Source organism: Prionailurus viverrinus, chromosome D3 (assembly GCF_022837055.1).
Source record: "Prionailurus viverrinus isolate Anna chromosome D3, UM_Priviv_1.0, whole genome shotgun sequence".
Classification (NCBI taxonomy): Eukaryota; Metazoa; Chordata; class Mammalia; order Carnivora; family Felidae; genus Prionailurus; species Prionailurus viverrinus.
Genome location: NC_062572.1, coordinates 72370186 through 72384368, shown reverse-complemented (window position 1 = coordinate 72384368; position 14183 = coordinate 72370186).

Genomic DNA, 14183 nt, shown 5'->3' with positions numbered 1-14183 from the left:
CAGGAAACCATCAAAACCTTAGAGGAGAAAGCAGGAAAAGACCTCTCTGACCTCAGCCGTAGCAATCTCTTACTCGACACATCCCCAAAGGCAAGGGAATTAAAAGCAAAAGTGAATTACTGGGACCTTATGAAGATAAAAAGCTTCTGCACAGCAAAGGAAACAACCAACAAAACTAAAAGGCAACCAACGGAATGGGAAGAGATATTCGCAAATGACATATCGGACAAAGGGCTAGTATCCAAAATCTATAAAGAACTCACCAAACTCCACACCCGAAAAACAAATAACCCAGTGAAGAAATGGGCAGAAAACATGGATAGACACTTCTCTAAAGAAGACATCCGGATGGCCAACAGGCACATGAAAAGATGTTCAGCGTCGCTCCTTATCAGGGAAATACAAATCAAAACCACACTCAGGTATCACCTCACGCCAGTCAGAGTGGCCAAAATGAACAAATCAGGAGACTATAGATGCTGGAGAGGATGTGGAGAAACGGGAACCCTCTTGCACTGTTGGTGGGAATGCAAATTGGTGCAGCCGCTCTGGAAAGCAGTGTGGAGGTTCCTCAAAAAATTAAAAATAGACCTACCCTATGACTCAGCAATAGCACTGCTAGGAATTTATCCAAGGGATACAGGAACACTGATGCATAGGGCCACTTGTACCCCAATGTTCATAGCAGCACTCTCAACAATAGCCAAATTATGGAAAGAGCCTAAATGTCCATCAACTGATGAATGGATAAAGAAAGTGTGGTTTATATACACAATGGAATATTACGTGGCAATGAGAAAAAATGAAATATGGCCTTTTGTAGCAACGTGGATGGAACTGGAGAGTGTGATGCTAAGTGAAATAAGCCATACAGAGAAAGACAGATACCATATGGTTTCACTCTTATGTGGATCCTGAGAAACTGAACAGGAACCCATGGGGGAGGGGAAGGAAAAAAAAAAAAAAGAGGTTAGAATGGGAGAGAGCCAAAGCATAAGAGACTGTTAAAAACTGAGAACAAACTGAGGGTTGATGGGGGGTGGGAGGGAGGAGAGGGTGGGTGATGGGTATTGAGGAGGGCACCTTTTGGGATGAGCACTGGGTGTTGTATGGAAACCAATTTGTCAATAAATTTCATAAAAAAAAAAAAATAGACCCTATGATCAAGTTGAATTTATCCTAGGAATACAAGGATGGTTTAATATCCACAAAATCAATGTGATATATCACATTAACAAAATCAAGATAAAAATCATATGGTCTTAATAGATGCAAAAAAAATTTTTTTAAGCTTTTGATCAAATTCAACATCCATTCATGATAAAAGCGCTCAACAAAGTGAGTATGGAAGAAACCTACCTCAACATAATTAAGGCCATATAGGACAAGCCCACAGCTAACATACTCAATGGTGAAAAAGTTTTTTCTGTAAAATCAGTAACAAAAACAATAATGTCAACACTCACCACTTTTACTCAACATACTACTGGACTACTGGAAGTCTTAGCCAGAGCAAGTAGACAGAAAAGGTAAAAGTAGAATTTTCACTATTTGCAAATACTGCATACTAAAAACCATTAAGACATTGATGAAAGATAAATGGAAAGATATTCTTTCATCAATTCAGAGTATTAAAATGTTCATACTCCAAAAAGAAATCTACAGATCTAATGTAATCCCTATCAAAATTCTAAGGACATTTTTCACAGAAATATTACTATGGTAATCATTTCACAATATATAAAATCACTGTTGTATACCTACTACTAACACAGTATTGTGGGTCAATTGTATCTCAATTTTAAAATCTAGTGGCTGGAGGCACCTGGGTGGCTCAGTCGGTTAAGTGCCCAACTATCAATTTTGGCTCAGATGTTGATCTCATGCTTCATGAGTTTGAGCCCTGCAGTTTGAGAAAGGACAGTGCTGAGCCTGCTTGGGATTCTCGGTCTCTCCCTCTCTCTCTGCCTCTCCTATGTGTGAGCTCTCCTCCCTCAAAATAAAATAAACCTGAATTATTAAGATCTAGTGACTGGATGAAAGAATCCAAAAACAAATATTCCAACAATTGGGTAGTTGGGTCTTAAAATTTATGTTTTATTTGATGCTTTGGAGGAAGACACAGAATCAAGGAGACTGAGATAATGGACTCAGAGTTAAAAGCAATTTAGAGAGGGTCTATTCTGAGCAACTCAACTTGCAAGGAAAGATGATAAATCTCAGAAAAATTGATTTGATTGAGGTATAGAATCCAATTTTTAATCTCCGAAAGTCCATCAATGGTAGAAAAAAATAGAAACATATGGTGCTGGCCTCAGATTCATAAACGATTCCAATATAGGTTTGTGAGGATATTTTTACATTAAGTCATTAATTTCAACATAGATATAGGTCTATGGAGGTGAGAAAAAAAATAATTCTTTAAATTCATGTTCACTCATATCGCCTAGAATGTTCTATTAAATCTCAATCTTCTAGTCATGTTGAAATTTGAACAACCTTATTCTTTATTTTAAATGATAAAACAGTGTGGTAAGTTATAAATAACACTCACCACAGTTTTTTTTAATTAATTTTAATAATATTTTTCAAGATGAAGAAATGTCAATCTCAGAAGTAAAAAGGTTGGGTTTTTCTTAATCCCTGAAAGGTCCAGAGCCTCTGATTATACTCTTCTCTTTAGTGACAATCTTGATGCCCCAGGAGAGAGGAAGGTGGTAAGAAAATAAATAAATAATAAATCAGGCAGTTTGAGGCAAAGTATTCAGAGACAACTTCTAAAAAGAGCTCAGTCACATGGCGTGGGAATTGTGCTTCTTAGAACCTGGAAACTCATCTGCAGCCCAGCAGCAGCATCTCCCAAGAGTTATTAGAAATGCAGACTCTTGGGCCCCATTGTGCAGACTTATTAAATCAGACTCTGCATTTAAGTAATATCCACAGGGGATTCATATGCATGTTAAAAATTGAGAAGCACGGCTTTAGAAAAAGATGTAGTCCAAAAACTTCCTTTTCCAGAGGAGGGAGCAGGTTTGGAGATGGTAACTCCTATAGAGAAGGACTCCATGGTAGGAGAGTCAAGATTAATCCCAATCTAGTCTCCTCAACCTACTATTCTTTGGTTATTAAAGTTCCCAGAACTGTAAGTACAAAGTAAAGAACTATACCAACATGACCAGCCCAAGGACTAGGAAATTAAGGGTATAGTCAGTAAATATAGATAGATTTAGGATGTCCTTTTTAGGAAATTCCTCTCTAAACTAGGCTTCACGTAACTAAGTAATTGATAGTTGGGTTCATTGTTTCACGCATTCTTTCCAGAGATATTTTTAGTGTCTACTTTTTACCAGGAATTTACCATTTAAAAGAAAATTCTCATCAGATATTGCTAAGAAGTACTGGTAAGAGTCTTGGTACTTTATAGTAGTGCTAGAGTTTTTAATAAACTGAATATATAATGCAGAAGGATCTAGAACATTTGCAAATGCCTTATTAAGTGTGATTGAAATAGAAAATCCAAAGTAATCGTTGTTTAAAAACAAGTAGCATTTTTTTTCCCCTCTCATATAAATGTTGACAGTGCAGGGCTAAGCACTGGGGACAGGATTCTCTCTCTCATTGCCCCACCATACTTACCAACATGGTCTCCACATACACTAAGCCAAGAAGGAAGAAGTAGAAGGTCCTCCTTAAGGACTCTTCCCAGAAGTGTGCTGATCTCTGCCATTTACTTTCACTGACCACAACTTAATTACATATCTACACCCAACTCCCAAGGAGCCTGGAAATCTAGGCTTTATCCCAAGTGGTCATAAACCCACTTTAACAAGCCACATGGGGTTTTTCCTTCTAATTAGAGATCTATTATGTGGTGATTATGTGTGCTTGTTGGCGTATAGGACTTCAGTATCTTAACAGTTTGTCCAGCCTCTACACTAACAACAAGATGACTTGAGAAGGAAATTCATGAAATTCTGCTGCTGTGAGTTCTAAAGTCCTCATTAATGCAGAATTAGCCTCCAGAAATCTTTCCATGAGGTCTGACCCTCTTAGGACTTCTGTTCCTGAATGTCCATGCAATGTCTCTAAATACATGTGTCCTTACATCTGTATCTAAAATGGATTAAGGCAGACTGGCGATTCATTAAAACTTCCCATTTTTTGATACTTTACACACTGATGGTCTCAGAACGTGGCTTTTGACCTTGGAAACCTGGCTCTGGTTATAAAAAAAAAAAAAAGAAAGAAAGAAAAAGAAAAGAAAAACCTTGGTTCCAGATCTATTGTCTTTATAGCACATGCAAGCAATCAGTTTTGATACACTAAAGCTGAGCATTGATACCTTGGTTGGTTTCTCAGAAATCCTTTCTCTGAAGCCATCAGAGGGTCCCAGAGCTGCAAGTGCACTCAAAGAGGGTTGTGAAGGGGGAACAGATTGGCTAAGATGTTCATGTGTATTATTTGGCTTCCTCAATGAACCAGAGCATCTGGCATTTATCTGAAAGTGAATGGAGAACTTTGTTAAAAGGACTTGGAAGTACTCTATTTAAATCCTAGGTCATGGTTCCTTTTCCCTGCAATGCCAGCATATCTACACTGGGAGAGGATGAATAATACAAGCCAAGACTCCCTTATGTGTATACTATAGATTTGGGATTCCCCTCCCCCGCCAAAAAAAGAATTTAATAGTTTCCTTGAGGCAATAAATTTACTGCAACCTGTACCCAAAGTCTTATAACCTTTTTTGATGTAGTTGTCCAGTATTCTCGCACCGGCCATGAGGAAACCACGCCTATTATTGGCACCAACCCTCATTTCTAATAAGCAAACAGATATTCCTGGATGGGGACATGGGGAGAAGGCCTTAGGAGCATTTGAACAACTGAAGATCCATACCCCGAGTGGAAAGCAAGAAGGAATGTACATAGCATCTTGACATTGCTTCATGTTAGACTTGATTTAAAGTAGGGGAATCTGGAACCTTTCTGACCAGTCTTTGTCTTGGTGTCCTGAGGTTTATATCCATTGCAGTTCAAATAATGGAAATAAAATCTGATCCAGAAAGGGAATTTTCCCTAACTTTGGCAGATCTGAAGACAGCTACTAAATGTTTTGATCAAGGAATTGGCATGATCAAAACAATGCTTTATAAAGATTCATCTCTCCTAGATAAGAAAAAGCCAGTAGTGTTAACATTCCTATTACAACCTAAGATTTTAAAATATGTGTCAGTAAGGCATCTTTCATGTGTAATTCAACTCAAACTCATTCAAAACCCATCTTTCAAGCATTTATCAAGGTAATTTAAAGCATCTGTCTCCTGGGTGTAATTTTTATTTATTTAATGACATTGGTCTTCTTAATGGATTCTGGAGTACACTTGAATAGGTAACTCTTAGAATCTACCTTTCCAGCTGCCTATCAGTGCCCTTGATATTTTTCCCTGGACCTGTAGAGAACTAACCTTATCATTTGTCATGAAGAACACCATCTTGCCCTCTTAATGTCTATTAATAGAGCTAGTCAATCAGCTCAGTGTGATCTCGGACTCTGCTCTCCCCTTTCTAGCTGCCTACATCTAACAAGTCCATCTTGCTTTCAAGAGGTCTCGCACATTAATCCTTCTCTATTCACAGCTCTAATTCAGTCTTTGGTACTTGTCAAAATTCCTTCCACCTCTTTCTTCTTTTAACTAGTTGTTTTCATGTACAGATCTTCTGAGGGATAGCCTTGAAAATGTTCCTTTTCAAAACCTTCACTGATTACAGGTTACTCACAAAGTCTCTAGGGTTAAGTGATTGCTAGATCTACACATCTGGATATGTATGTATTAATAGTACATTATTTCATTAAAGTCAAGTCATAGAAGACAGACTATAGAAACAACCACCACCACCACCACCCAGAGGGCTCCTAATGAAGTCAGGAAAAAAAAAATGGCATGAACTCTTCCTAATCAGACTTCTAGTAGAAGTTCCCTCCCCTCAACAAACCATTCAGGAAAACCCTGAATCAGGTCTATGAAACCTATTTTGAAAACCACTGGGCTTCTATAATATTTCCTGGCTTTAATATTTTAGAATTTTATTAATGCATATAATCTCTAACAAGAGAATCCTAATGCCTAAATCTTCAAGACTCAAGTACAATGTCCCCACTGCTGAACCTTCTAATGTGCTTTAATCTCTCACCAATTTTTCATTTAACTCCCCAGACCAGCTAGAACTTATCTCATGGTGGTTTTCACCTTCTATCCTGGGACAAATTGAGAAGTTCCTTAAACCCAAGAACTTTGCTAATCCATCTGGTAGGGAAGAGCCTTCAAGCTAATAAGTGATTTTTTTTTTAACTGAACTGGGCAGAATGTAACCTTTGGGCATAGCCCAGAATGCATCAGAGATCAAGGAGGACCTGCCCTGCTCCTCTACAATTTGGAAAACATTTTAATTAAATGACTATGAGGGGACTCCAGCAGCAGCAAATAGGCTGCTAAATAAAAAGGTGACTTTGACCAAAAACACAATGGTGCAAAGTTAGAGAGAGAGAGTCTACAAACCCACCTTCACTTCTGACACCAATTCTAAGTTCAGAGGCCCCTAAGACCACAATGGAATTCAGCAATATTCTGAAAGACCCAGAGCTCACTGAAAGCTTTTATACTTGGTGTTATGGTTTATTATAGAAGGATATAGATATCAGCCATAGAAAGAGACATGGGGCAAAGTTCCAAGCATGAAGCTACAAATTGTCATCTCCCAGTGGGGTCACAGATAGCACTACTTTTCCCAGAAATTATGGGAAACACACCTCCCAGTGACAGCATTCATGGTGTGCTACCAATCAGGGAAGCTCACTGAGCCTTGGTATTCAGAGTTTTTATTGGGACTCTAGTATATAGTCACAGTAGACTGCAAAAGTTCCTGACCTCGGTTTACAGACTCTGGGAGCCAAGCTGATATTGCATGAGCCAAAGTCTCCACGATAAGTCACATTGTTAGATTATCTAGTGTGACCTAAGGTCTTCATGCAAACAAAGATATTCCAAGAGTTTGAAGATTATCTTCTAGACTCCAAACCAAGTGTCTGAGCAAGGTTAAATTCTTAACTACACAAATGGAAATTGGATAACTGGAAAATACAAAGGAGGAAATTCCTCACCCAGAAGCAACCTTCTTCACAACTCAGATTCAGCTACTTAGAATAAGAGATGGTGTGAGTGGGAAATCCTGGACTGCACCTGTGGTTAGAAAAATACTAATGTGAAATAGTGCACCATCTCCCCAAAAGTGGTCATCTGGTTCCTTCCTTGGTCAATGTGAAACATTCTTTCTGGTTTTAGTCCCCCGAGAATGTTGGGATAACACAGGATTAAAGTAAAGTTGGAATTGCTGATTCTAACCCAAGTATGACACTCATGGAATACCACCTCCTTTTAAAGGTAAAGCACTCTTTCTGAGACACACTGCCTTGGCAGAAGTTTCATAACCTAAGATCGAAATAGTAGAGAAGACATTACAGTGTTTTGCAGAAAACACAATTTCCTCCCTAGAACGTATTTCCAGGACATCTCTCCTTCTGCTTTGTCTATTGGCCATACTCCTGGCTGGGGAAGTATAGATAGGGCACCTTTTTTATGAGGGCAAATAGCAAGCACAATTGGCAACATCTGCTTCCCTCCCCCCCCCCACCCCCGCCCAGAAAAAATATATCACACAGCACTCAGTCTCTATCCTTAAGAGACTCATTTCCCAGCCCTAAGAGGGCAACCGTACCTTAGAGCTCCTCCCCTTCCTTACCTGATCTCTCCCAATGCTTGGGTACTACTCCTCTTTGTTAACAGGTGTATAGCCCAAAAATTCTCTTATGATCAATCCAATATCCCAGGGAAATAAGCATAATACTTGTTTTCAAACAATGAAACATTGTTTATCAGTTTTAAATAGCAAACATTTTATTAAAACATTAGAATTTTAAAAACACAACCAGAGATTCTGGCTCAGTGATTTTAGGGTAATACCAGAGCGTATTTTTTTAAAGCCCTCTAAACCATCTGATCCAGACTTCTAGCTTAGAAACCCTAACTCATACTAGTAAAACAACTTGTATACTAAAAACCAAGTCAGGGGTCCCTGAATGGCTCAGTGGGTTAAGCATCCAACTTTGGTTCAGGTCATCTCACAGTTCGTGGGTTCAAGCCCCTTGTTGGGCTCAGTGCTGACAGCTCAGAACCTATATAGAGCCTGCTTCAGATTCTGTGTCGCTCTCTGTGCCCCTCCCCCCACTCTTGTGCTCTTGCTCTCAAAAATAAACATTAAAAAAAAAAGTCAGGAGTAAGAGCTCTACTAGATGAGAACATTGCCACAGTTCTGCTTAGGCTACTTCATCTTAAATACTTGACTAAGATGTTCAAAGTTCTCCTCTAAGAACAACAACTATAACATTTCCTTGACTTTGCACTTATAAATAGCCAGTCGTTTAGACACCTCGAACTTGGGAAAGAGCCACCGGTATTAGAATAGCTAAAGCTTAAAGCAAAACAGGAGAGAGATTCACAAGACCTTGTGATGGCCAGCAATATGGAGCCGCTCAGACTCTCCTCGACCATCTGAGGCAGATGTTGTTGCAGCCACTTTGGAGAACTGGCAGGTTCTACCAGACAACTTCCGCCTTTCCTACAAATCATCCCTTGCATGTCTAACATATATCCAGAAGGAATGCAAATATATGTACATCAAAATACATGCACAAGGATGATCGGAACAGCATTTTTCATAGTAGTCCCAATTTGGGATCCGAATTGATAAATTGTGAGGTATTCATACAATAGGTTATGAGACATTAATGAAGTGAGCAAAATAGAGCTGCATGTGACAACACAGATGAAGGTCTTTGTGAATCAAAGAAGCTAGACACCAGAAGGAACTACAGAATTCCATTTCTACCAAGTTCAAAAGCAGGTAAGACTTATCTATTGTGGTAGAATCAGAACAGTGGTTACTTTTGTTGGGGGGGGGCAAATGGGGGAGGTTCCTGGGGTGCTAATCATGATTTCTTCATCTTTGGTGTAGTTTCATGAGCAATTCACTTTGTCAATGTTTATCACACTGCACAGACATGCTTTGTACATTTTTCTTAAAATTTTTAAAAGTTATTTTAAGAGCATGGGCAGAGAAAGAAAAGAGAATCCCAAGCAGGCTCTGCACCATCAGCACAGAGCCCAATGCGGGGCTCGAACCCACAAACTAAGATCATGACCTGGACTGAACAGAGATGCTTAACTGACTGAGCCACCCAGGCACCTCAATTTTGTATATATTTTTCTTATTGTATTTTATGTTTTTGTTCAGTAGGTCTTAAAAGGAGAGTGAGAACTACTAGCAGAAACATCTGTGGCTACTTAATTGGGTCATTCAGGAGCAGCCAATAAGTAATACCTGGGACCTTGACAAAGTAGATCTTAAGCAGCAAGTGGTGGCAAGGGGAACCCCAAAGGGGAATTTTCTAAGTTCCCAGGACACTCTAAGTCTTCAGCCTTCACCATCCATATGGAGGATACTTGACCTCCACCCCCACTGCTCTAGGAAACAGATGGACCTCCTAACACCAGCCCAGTGGAACCCTCTGAACAGTTTCAGCTCTTTGGAATGCCCTAATATGCTTCCCAGTCCTTAACTGGCCAGCACCATGGGGATGCCGGCACAAAAAACTTTTCTTTCTCCTGCGTGCAGTTTTAAAACTTCTAGATAGAAAGTGAGGGTTACACCAGGACTTCCAGTCTTCTGAGGGGTGAGGTGAGAGTAATTGACTGTAAACAGGATAAAGGGTCAACTCTTGGTGGACATAGGGACCCTCTGCTGCAATATTGGGACACATTCTACAGGCACTAAAATGATGCACAATCATAATTCAAGAGCCTCTCCAAATAAAGGTAACTTTGGCCTTTGCTGGTACCTCCAGTGACAGGAAACATTACCTCATGGGAAGAGTTTAAGTTATGCCCTGACAAGTGCCAATATGGATAGAATTACACTAATACCTAACACTAATATGGTGCTGCCCACATGCCAGGAAATGTTGAAAGAGAGCTGTCAAATGAAAGAGACAGAGTGAGAAAAGCTTATTTAATTCTGACAAATCCCATAGGATAGGTATTATTATCTTTCACATATGCAGAAACAGCAAAGAGATCTCCTACCTTGCAACAGAGAATAAATCAAAGAGAAATAGACCCCGGGGGGGGCTTCAGATCCCGTATTTTTAACTACTATATTTTACAGTCTCCAAAAGGGAAGAGGAGTATACAGGCTTCCCCTGCTATCCAAAAGTTGAGCATTTGTAAGTTGAAATAGAGCAAAGTGCAGAAGTAATTACCAGCTCATAAAAGCAAAACTCCTTTTCAGATTTCTTTTAGTGAAAACAGGTCCTAATGCAGACCTTCTGTAGAAGGAAGGTGGCATAAAGTAAACTTTCAGATAGTGGGGGAAACCCGTAGTTTTGCCTCCTCTCCCTGTGTCACTTGCTAGTGCCCAGACAGCCCCCAGGGATGTGCCTCTGCTTTACCACCCAGGCCCTGAAGTTTCTTCTGGGTTTAGACTAAGCTCCTTCAAGCACGAGGGAGGCTCTCCATCAGCACTATGCTCCGTCAGGGACCAAGTGAGCTTGCATATCAAGCATTAGTACTTGTCACCAGGGCATTTTACACAGAGACCTTTTTCTCAAGAACACCCAAAGCTGGACATTGGTGCTTAACTCTATGGTGTACCTGCCACCAGTGCTATCTGTCCTTAACCAAAATTCTGCTATTGAAATCGAGGTACCCATAGACTTGCCCTTAAGTTTCTCCAGGACCAATGTTCCCAGCATGCTACCATCCCAAACATATTAATTTTGAACATCAAAATGAGCCTTCAGACCCAGTCATTTTCTCCCAGAAACATCCTCTGGGACCCTTAAATGTGTGACTCCAAATACAAAAGGCAGGTAGGGTACTTCCATAGCCCCTTTGCTCACACAGCAGCAGTGTCCACATTCCAAATGCCAGTGAAACTGGTAATAGGAAGCTTCCCAACTGCAGTCTAAACCCCCGACAGGTGCCCAATTTAGGATTTACTGAGAAGCCACCAGGAACCCCAAGCTGCGATATATTATACCATGTACCAATTTGTGAGATAAATCCTCAAAGGTAAGAACCACCAGTATATGTTCAGTCCACAAGGATTTTCTCAGCACTGTGTGAGGAATACTATCAACACAAAATTAATGCACACACACACACACACACACACACACACACACACCACTCCTGTAATAAAAATGGAAAACACGTAATTTTATTAAATGACACACTGTAGGTTAGGACCTCATGGCCAAAATTACTTCGTTGGGGAAATAATCCAGAAATGAGCTGGGGTGGGTAATGGCCTCCCTTAAAGGAACACACTTGGGGCTTCTCAGTGGCCCATCACACAGCCACTAAGGTGACCATTCTGCAGGAATGGCACAACTCAGCAAAAGCGCCCATATCTTTTATTGAAATATGCTTTACCTTGGGGACCTTGGTCTACACTGGCATGCAGGAAACTTAGAATGAAAGGCTCAGCTCAGGGAAGCCAGGCCTGAAAGGTTTCAAGTCTTTCGGAGACTAGAGATAGGTTTCTTCCTGGGATACAGCATTAGCCCTGTCATCTGGATGAGGCATATTCTCCTAAAAGATTTATCTGGATTGAAGATAAAATGTGGATCTCTTGACTCCCGTGTTTTCTTAGTTGGTTCTGAACTCCAGTGGGGAAACTATGATTGTTACTCAGAGAGCCCCCTCAAACCTCAGTGCCACTCTGCCGCCAGAAAAGCCTCAGACAAATGCTTCTCTGGTAGGTTTAGCATAGGACCAGCAGTCCCCGAATCTCCTCCTGCTAGTACTTCTATATGTAGTTTTGCTGCAAATGCTTGGCTTTACTATTCTGCCACTTCCACTTGCCTCTGGTTCCACTCAAATACCATAGGTCCTTCGATCAGTGATGCTCAACACTGGCTACCTCTTCAAGGCAGCCACTCAAATGGACTCTCTCCGAAATGGCTTTTCATTTTGACTGGAACAGGAAAATAAACACCAACAGATGATCACAGCTATATCCGGCACGGCCATCAGGGAAGTATTCTAGTATTGTTTTAATTTTCCAGATTCCCAAAGATATTCTTCTTCTGCTTTATATCACCCAAACCTTCCTTTGATCAGGCAGCTTACATAGGAACAAGCCAACAATACATCCCTTATCCCTCTATCACTGAGGAGGCATTAAAAATTCAACTGCCTCTTCTTAGTGAACAATTATCTCACTCATTGGCTTGATTCACTGATCTCTTAATGACAGCTTTCCTGCTATTTCCTTTGAATGTTTAAAATATGAAACAACCCTGTCTTGTCAAGCTGAAAACTGTGGCTGAGTTTTTAGTAGCTGTTTGCAATAAATAATTTCAAGGGGTTTCAAATTATCCATCATCTGACAGCTCTACAGAAGATTTTTTCATCTCCTTTAGGCACAAAAAGCCATTTCTACCCACTGCACTGTCCCACTGATTACCCTCAATGATTTTCAAAATTGGTTCCATTCTTCTGAAAGAACCTCGCTCTCCATCAATATGGACAGGTGCTTTGAATGAACACATGCTCAGGAAAGGCTGTGATAGTCCTTCCATGGCCAGGAGGAGTTAGTAAGTAAATTATAAAGATTAGGATGGGATATGGATCACACTGATGTAGTACTTTATGTAAAGTCACACGGGTTAGGAAGAGAAGATCTAGGATGTGGGTGGTGTGGGTACCTAAAATAATTTCTGATGGCAGGAGGCAGAAGTAGGATCTTCACGAAAGAAGAATAAAATTGATGAAACATTCTAATTGGGGAAAAAGTCACCACGGCTGTTCGGGATCTCCCTGTCACCATGGCTTTCTTTCTATCCTTTTGCAGGAAGAAAGGAAGATCAACTCCTAGAGGGGAGTTAGGAAGGAATCAAGTCTTCAGTGCCTATGTAACTTGTGGAGAAAGGTTGAGAGAACAGATAAACTCTGTCAGGGAAAAGTTCCAAAGAACCTTGAGAAAGGAGAGCTTGACTAAAGCAGAGAAGTTGTAAAACTAAGAAATACGCCTTTTGAGGTCTTCATGCCCAGAGGACCTGAGGTCAAATGCCAAAAGCTAAAAAGGGGTGGAGAAAGGTAGTTGAGGACAAACTCGAATCCTAACTAATCCAGAATCAGTTCTGACTCTTGTAGAGGAATTATGAATTTTTTTTAATGTTTTATTTATTTTTAAGACTGAGAGAGAACACAAGTGGGGATGGGGCAGAGAGAGAAGGAGACACAGAATCAGAAGCAGGCTCCAGGCTCCCAGCCGTGAGCACAAAGCCCGATGCGGGACTCGAACTCACGAACTGTGAGATCACGAACTGAGCCGAAGTCGGACGTTTAACCGACTGAACCACCCAGGTACCCCGGAATTATGAATTTTTTTAAAGTTTATTATGAAGCTGAAAAATAAGAGCAAGTGGGAATTAACTCTTGATGGTCCAAATTAGCAAGAAGAGCTACTAATAACACCTCTGTGTACATTTCATGGAGTCTTGTACTAGGTCTTGACAATGAACTTTTTTAATATTACTGTGCTTAAATAAAAACATACTTTAAAATAAAGGAGAGTCATGCTATTAGACAAACCTATGAACTAACCCCCAGGAAATAAAATGTTTTCTGGACCCAAAGAGCTTTTCTTGCACAGGCCAATTGCAAAAACACCCATATTATCTACCCTAATGGATTCAGTAGCAAACTAAGGAGATTCTTTCCCTTTACATACCGTCACCACCTGTAGAAAAGAAAAGGAAGAAGAAAATAAAAGGATCCCTTTTCCAGTGCCCTTGATCTCATCATGTACCTAATTACATGAACCAGAGACCTAATGGCCATCAAACCTTCACCTCCAAATCAACATGTCTATTGATGCAAGCGACCTTACATATTTTAAGCCAGTCTACTTGTCTGGAGCCGTCCTTGCCCTATCACTCCAATCCACATTGTTGTCCAGGTGACTAGAGCAGCTTCTAAATGCTCTGCCCACATGCACACTGGCTCTCCTTTGATTTTCCCCTATAGATTAGAGCCAGAGTGACCTTTCCAAAGTGCAGATTTA